Source organism: Leptonychotes weddellii, chromosome 5, assembly GCF_054177405.1.
Source record: "Leptonychotes weddellii isolate Sample4059 chromosome 5, ASM5417740v2, whole genome shotgun sequence".
Taxonomy (NCBI): domain Eukaryota; kingdom Metazoa; phylum Chordata; class Mammalia; order Carnivora; family Phocidae; genus Leptonychotes; species Leptonychotes weddellii.
The window spans coordinates 1092562-1099754 of NC_138373.1; the positions used below are offsets into that span (position 1 = coordinate 1092562).

Here is a 7193-nt window from a genome sequence, read left to right on the forward strand (position 1 = left end):
TGTGTGAGCATGCACGTGTGACCAGTGGGTGTGCAGGTGGTGCTCGTGGACAGTGAAGGCGCCAGGCCAGGCCCCTAGCGCTTGGTTCTGAGAACACAGCCCACTCGCAGGCCGAGAGGGACCTCAGCGCTCCCCCGGTTTCCGCTCACATGCACAGTGCCCCGGGCTCACGTTCCACCTTTGGACAGCTTTGCTGTGAAGTCTGAGCGTGGCCCCCCGACACTGCAGCCGTGCCCTGTGGTTCCAGAGCAGTTTCCTCGTGCTTAACTTGGGATTCTTTGCAAAGCAGGGCTGGGCAAAGAGAAAGTGCTCAAGAAGCACGCATTCCTGCTCCTCGCACGCTTCACTCAGTGAGGCATGGGTCCTTGTCACAGCTGGGGAGGCCGTTTTCAGGCTCCCAGGACCCCGGAGAGCAGGGCCTGGCCAGGTGGGCAGCATGGAGAGGGCCCTCCGGGGGGGGGACCCGTGTGGGCAAAAGCCCGGGGGCAGGAAGGAAGAGGCGTCCTGGTGCCTGGGCTGAGGTCTCAGCCTGGAAGCCGCCTCTGGGGCCTGCGGGTGCAGAGCTTCTTAGCGCTCTCTTTCTATCCCAGTTACCTTTTCCAAGACAGGTTTGGCCTTATTAGCATATTCAAATGCAGTCCATTATTATTTCAATTAGCTGTTAGGCAATTAGCTCTAATTGATGAACATTCCCCCCACCTCCCCACATATTTTTTGGTTATTTACATCTGCTTCTAAGCCACAATTTCAGGTAATTACGTGCCCCTCACTCAGCCGTTTGCACGCGCGCGCGCACACACAAACATACACACACACTCCTCTCTCTCTCTCTCTCTTCCTCACACCATGGGTTCCTTCTGCCTTCCAGTTCCTGCTCCTGACCCAGGAGCCTGGGGGATTCTGGGGGGGCTGTGCACAGCTGGAGCAAGGGGACCACTCTGGCTCCTGCCCAGGCCCTCCTGAGGGTCACCACTCAGCCTGCAGGGCCTCAAGGTGCACGGCCTTGCTCCCGGAGTCCCCTTGTCCCGAAGGGGCCCCCTCCTCCCCCCTCCCAGTGGTGCCACCCGCGTTGGTTCCATTGTGGCTCCGGGCTTTGTCCGAACACTGCATCTTTGCCGTGTGGCCTGGGGAGTGGACACCATTCTCAGCCAACGCTTCCCTGTCTGCGAAATGGGGACCCGGTGCGTGGGAGTGAGGCTGAGTGAGGTGGTGCATTCAGGTCCTTGGTGAGCATCCCTGGCATGGCTGCTGGGGTTTCTCCGGGGAAGGAAGGGAGCAGTGAGTGATCCAGCCTTGTGGGCAGGTGGGGGAACCAGTCGTGGGCTGACTTGCCAGCCCAGCTCGGGCTTCGGCTTCCTGGCTGGTGCCCTCCCGTGTCGAAGGCCTGGTCTGGAGTCCTCACCCTCTCCTCCCCAGCAAGGACGCTCTTGGGGTGGAGGTGGGGGCCTGCAGGGAGAGGCCTTGCCCTGGGTCTTTGCATAGCCCACCTCCGTGGGGGTGGGGGGGTCAGGGAATCAGAGCTGGTCCTCCACCCCACCCCCGACACACCTGGGCTGCAGCAGTGGGGGGGCGAGCTGCAAATGGCAGCCGTGACCTGGAGGGGTCCCCCGTCTGACCTGCCGAAATCCTGCCTCCGGGCCGCTCCTCTTCCTGCCCTCTGCCTTCACTGGGGTGTGCCTCCTCGTGCATCAGGGAGTCCCGGCCGCCCCAGCGTGCTCCTGGAGGTTGACTCTCATGCATGGAGCGCACAGGATGGATGTCCCCGTGGCTCCGGCAGACGGGATCTTGTGCAAGCTTACGATGGCTCCCCGCGCCCTCTCACCAGTGTCCTGTTCTGTCTCCATGCAATGGCGTCTGCCTGGGTGACCGTGTACTGTTCTCTGGGTCCTGGAACACGGAGAAGACGTGCATGACCCCTGCAGGGAGGAGTCCACCAGCCCGTACTGCTCCCACGTGCCGCGTCACCGGTGGGCCCTAACCCGAAGGTAAGGGGCGCTCTGGCCCGTCGGATGTGATCAGCACAGCGGGGAGGGCCGGTCCTGAGGACCTGTGTGCTGGGGTCACCGTGCAGGCCCAGAAGGAGACGGGGTCGGGTTCGGGGTCAGGTTCGGCTGGCCTGCAGAAACAGACGTCCCCGTGCGGAGCTGCGGCCCGGCCGACAGGGTGTTGGGGCTGAGGACCGGGCCGCCCCGGCGTGTGACCAGACAGGTCAGGGGCTCCGCCGTCCTCCCCGGATGAGTCGGGGTGCTGTGTGGGTTTCATCTTCCGCCACCTCACGGACCTGGGTGAGCTTATGTGGCATGTTGTAGGCTGTGTGTATGATGCGCCTTAGGTTAATACGGACTTACCCTGTATATTGGAAAAAGGGTCTTATATGGGAAAAGTGACCCAGAACGCTGACTTGAGTGCCTCGGTGAGGAAGGGGTGTGGAGGCAGCCGTCCCGGTGGCCCAGCACATGTCCTCGCGGCCGGCAGTGCTATGCCTGCTGGGGAGTCCATTTTCTCAGTGCTGTCCCAAGTCACACACATCCCCTCTTGCCACCCGTGCCTTGGAATCCGCCGTCGGGGGCCCTTCACCCAGGTCTGGGACGGACTGTCTTTGTAAACCCAGCTCCAGCGCAGGTGCTCTTACCTGGGAGGTGGCCCGTCTGATGGAGCCGGGTTGTCCTATTTCGCGTGACCGGCAGGAGGTCAGTGACGCGGTCCGTTGGAACACAAGTTTTAGGGTTTGGATTTTTGCAATACGTTGCTTGCCTGCTGCATCCGGGCATCGTGATCGTGATCCTTAGGCTCTTCCAATTCTGACGGACCGAGAGAGGGAGATTTGGGAATATGGGGCTCTCTCCTTCGTTACGTGGAGGAGCAGAGACTCCTTCTAGAACTTCCAAAGGCATGCCTTCTGCTGGTGGTCAGATGGCTCCCCAGCCTTCTCCATGGCTTTAGCGGGAGGCTTCCAGGAGGGGCCCGTGAAGGGGAGTGCTGAGGATGGAGGAGAGCCCACCACGAGAAGCAGGGCAGGGCGTTCTGGGCAGAGGGACCAGCAGGGGAAGGAGAGCTGAGGTGGGACAAGCTTAGTGCGTGTGAGGTTCAGGGGGAGACCGGGGTGGCTGGAACCTGCGGGCGTGGGGGCCATGGGGTTGCAGGGTAGAGCGGGGCCGGGTCACAGGGTGGGTGAAGCTGTCTGTTCATGTTCCTCCAGATGTCCACGGAGTACCTGCCATTGCCAGACCCCGGACAGTGTGGTGCTAGAGACCCACGTCCCTCTAGGAGCGCCAAGTCTAGAAAGAGGGAAGGGTGTGAGGATGCGCAGCTCATTCCATGGGACGGCCCCATCCCTTCAGCGGACATCAAGAAAGTCTGGGGTGAGGGGCTGGGGTCTGCCCCCATCTCTACCACTCATTTCATGGGACAGTGAACAGCACCTGCCCCTCCACAGGCCTCAGTTTCCCTGTCCTGAAGGATGTCCCCTGAGGCTAAGAGCTGCTGAGAGGGCAGGGTGGGGGGTCTGGGGTCGGGGTCAGCTCTGACCGTGCTGGTACGCAGAGACCCCCACAGCAGTGGGGCTGGCCACCACTGGCCGACAGCACCCCTCAGACGTGCAGGGCTGCAGTGGAGAGGGGGCAGTCGGGGCTGGGCTGGGCGGACTTGGCGGTGCTGACCCCAGGCCACGGGCTAGCCAGAGCACGGCTTTGCAGAGCAGGAAGCCCTGTGCTTTCCCACCCCTGTCCATTTGCCCGGAGCACCCTCTCTCCCCAGTCCGCCTGTCCTTGGGTGGTGGTGGTGTCCCACAGACCCCAATCTGCCGATTTTTGGATGTAGAGTGCCAGAAGCCACCTCTGACCTCCTGTTTCTTGTCTGTAACGTGGAGTAGTAACCTCTCAGAAGGCGAGCATTCAGTAGGACATGCACGTTGCTCGGTATACAGTAGGCACTCAAGAAACGCTGGTGGGTGTTGCCCGCTTTTCTGAGCATGAGACAGCAGAGTCTCTGGGACGTCACCTCAGAGCAATCTTCGTTCCTTTCCTCCTTTGCGGCCCACGCTCAGGCTTCCCTGTGCTGGTCCGGGGTCCCTGCAGCCCGGGGAACCCCCACGGGGCTCAGCCCCCGTCGCCCCCAGACCCGTCCGCCTGCGCCCTCTCCCTCCCTCCCTCCTGGCTGCGTGTTCTACCCAGTCAGAGCCTGGCAGGTGGCGGACGCTGAGTGAGTGTGTGCCGAATGAATGGATGGATGTTCCCTATCCATCCTAGGAGGGAGATGGCAGACCAGATGGCCCGGGGCCCCTGCAGGGTCCGGCAGAGGAGTGCGGACACCGCATGCGCGGTTCAGGAACGTGGGTGCTGGGCGCGTTGTTCCTGATATCCCTGACAGACAGAACGTTTTGTCATGCAGCGAGTTGAACTTTCTCAGTTCTATTCCTGCCTCCCTCCTCCTCCGTTTCCTGGTCCTGAGGCCTCGTCCCTGGAAGTGGCTTTCCTGAAGCAGTGACTAAAAGGCCAGAAGGAAGCTTCTCTGTGTTCTGATGACCCCGGGTGACCTGCTGGCCCCGGCCCAGCCCTTGGCCGGCCCTGTGTTCGGCACCAGGGACAGAGCCACGGCCAGCCCCGCCCTGGGCCTGTGGGCGCCATGGGAGGCCTGCAGGGGAGACGGGGGCCTGGGGGTCGGCTAGAGCTAGAGCCCAGCGTCCTCTGTAAGAACCCCCCTGCCCCCAGGCCTCAGTTTTCTTCTCTGGGAAGTGGGGGTGATGCTTTCCCCAGCAGGGCCTGGCCTGACAACAGGTGACTTGCCCAAGGCCACTCGCCTTCCCTCCTGCCTGTGCCACCCCTCCCCCACCTCTCCAAGAGCAGTTATTTATCTGCCCGGTGGTGACAGGTGGCAGTGGATGGAGTTAGAGCTGCTTCCAGAGATCAGCTGGCTGCTGCAGAGCAAACAGCCCGAGCTAATTAGCAAAAGGTCACTCCAGCTGCTGGAGCCCCCGCTTTTGAAGTCAGGCCTCGCAAGTCAGGCTGGAAGGAACCCGGGACTTTGAGTTAGCGGCTTGGTTACCAGGACAGCTTCAGTCCCCAGCCCCCAGCCCCCGGCTCATCGGCTCATCGCCTGATCGCCCAGCCCACAACTCTGAGGCTTCGCGTAGAGACTCCCGGCACCAGGGGACTCCTAGCGCCCCTGCCCTAGGCTGCACAGTCCACAGAGACTCCGCCCCCAGCTGGCATTGGAGGGCAGGCCTCCCCCCACAGGGCCCAGGGGCAGACCGTCCCGGCGGCTGAAGTGTGGGGCTCGGCAGGAGCCACCCACGTGCCCCCACATTCCCTCTGACTGTGTTCTTACCGTTTTTAAGTAAATTCACTTTTTAAAAAACTTAAATAAATACATTTATTTAAAAGGGAAGTTTTATAGCAGTACTACAAATGGGAAACAAACCTCCTTTACCATAAATAGAATTCATAATCATAAAAATAAATTCAGTGGAAACAAAATAACGTTATAAAATTCTAGCTGGACGCCATAGCCCAGAGGAGGCTCGGAGCCCAAGACGTGCTGTTACTTTATTAAAAAGGGAGAACAGGGCGCCTGGGTGGCTCAGTTGATTAAGCGACTGCCTTCGGCTCAGGTCATGATCCTGGAGTCCCGGGATCGAGCCCCGCATCGGGCTCCCTGCTCAGAAGGGAGTTTGCTTCTCCCTCTGACCCTCCCCCCTCTCATGCTCTCTCTCTCTATCTCATTCTCTCTCTCAGATAAATAAATAAAATCTTAAAAAAAAAAAAAAGGGAGAACAGCAGGTGTGCAGGGGTGTTTAAGACTTACCAGCCCCAATCCGAGACTTTCTTTTTGATGTAATCAGAAGCACTGAAAAGAATCAAATTGAAGGTAACTTTCTAATAAAAGTATTCAGCATTAGTTTCTGCTGCATCAGCCAGGGATTCAGTTTGGCTGCACGAGAACGGAGACCCTGTCTTGTGATTGAGCCCCACCCGGGGGCTCATTTTTCTCATGGAAATATAGGGTGGTGATGGCAGAGGTGCTCAGCCCGAGGAAGTTGTCAGTCATCTCAACGCCACATAGGCTTCTTCTCTGATATCCTTAGCCTTTGTCCTCATTGTCTCGAGATGGCGGCGGCTCCTCCAGCCATTGTATCTGCATCCCAGACAGGAAAAGTGGTGGTGAAGAGAAAGGGATATGCTGGCTAAGTTGGTTCCTTGCTGTTGGAGGATCACGGTGGGCACGGGAGTCCATGCTCTTGCCCACTACGGTCCACTGCTGTCTCATGGATGGTTCTCACTGAATAGTTCACCTGTTTGCTGCGTATTTACTTGGTGCGTGCTGTTTTCCATGCAATAGACCCCGGCCGTGAGGTCACATGCTGGCATCTGTGGGAAGAGTCACGACCCATCCCAGGACGCCCGCCTGGGGCCTCCCCTTCCCCCACACCTGACTCCCGCTGCTCACAGTGGGCCCAGCGCAGGGTGGACCCTGACCTGGCCCCACTTCCCCTCCCTGAAGACCCAGGCTGCCCTCACCCCTTGCGGGGTGGGGGTGCAGGAGGGGGCCCAGGTTCAAGCTGCCCGCCTCTGGGCTGCCCTGGGAAGGGGGCAGCCCCTTCCCTCCCGCACAGCTCTCTTGGGGCCCTGGGGCCCCCCGTTCTCCCTCTCCAGCCTCCCCGAAGCCTTTGCTTAGCGGTTTCGGCTCTCCAGCTGGCTGCAGGGCTGCATTTCTGCGGCTGTAGGTCTTAATCTGTCTTCTCATTTCCCTGTGGAATGTGTACCCCGCCGTTCCTGGCCCTAATTAGCAGGAGGAGGGGCGGGCCTCGGGGTGCCTCCTGCCTCTGGCCTCTGTCTGGCTCACAGGCCCTGGGGACCCCTTCTCTGTTGGTGCAGGGCTCCTGGCTCCTGGCTCATGCCTCCGGCCCCACTCGGCCCCTCCTTGCCACAGGCTTTGCCTTTCGGCCTTTGCTGCTGCTTGCCGCCTCCTGTCATAGACCTTAGTCTTGCCTCTGGCCTCTGACCCCTCTTTGTGCCAGCAGTGCGGGGGGGCCCACTATAGACCCCAGCTTTAGATCTGGGTCCCATTGCTAGCCAGCTGTGCAATCCGGGGCAAGTCACTTAACCTCTCTGTGTTCTTTGTGTGATGGGGACAACAGCAGCAGCTCGTGGGCTCTCTGGCCAAGTGAACGAGAGGCGCCCCACCTGTGCCTCTCC

The 7193-nt window shown here is 60.3% G+C and overlaps 1 protein-coding gene across 1 annotated transcript in view; it reads left to right on the top strand.

The window, feature by feature from the left end:
* The first annotated feature begins 1849 nt into the window (after positions 1-1849).
* Positions 1850-7193, top strand: part of ELFN1 (extracellular leucine rich repeat and fibronectin type III domain containing 1) — a 28845-nt gene continuing 23501 nt past the window's right edge. The window contains exon 1 of the mRNA XM_081819222.1: positions 1850-1985. The gene's annotated coding sequence lies outside the window, so the exon portion shown is untranslated. The remainder of the gene's footprint in view (positions 1986-7193) is intronic.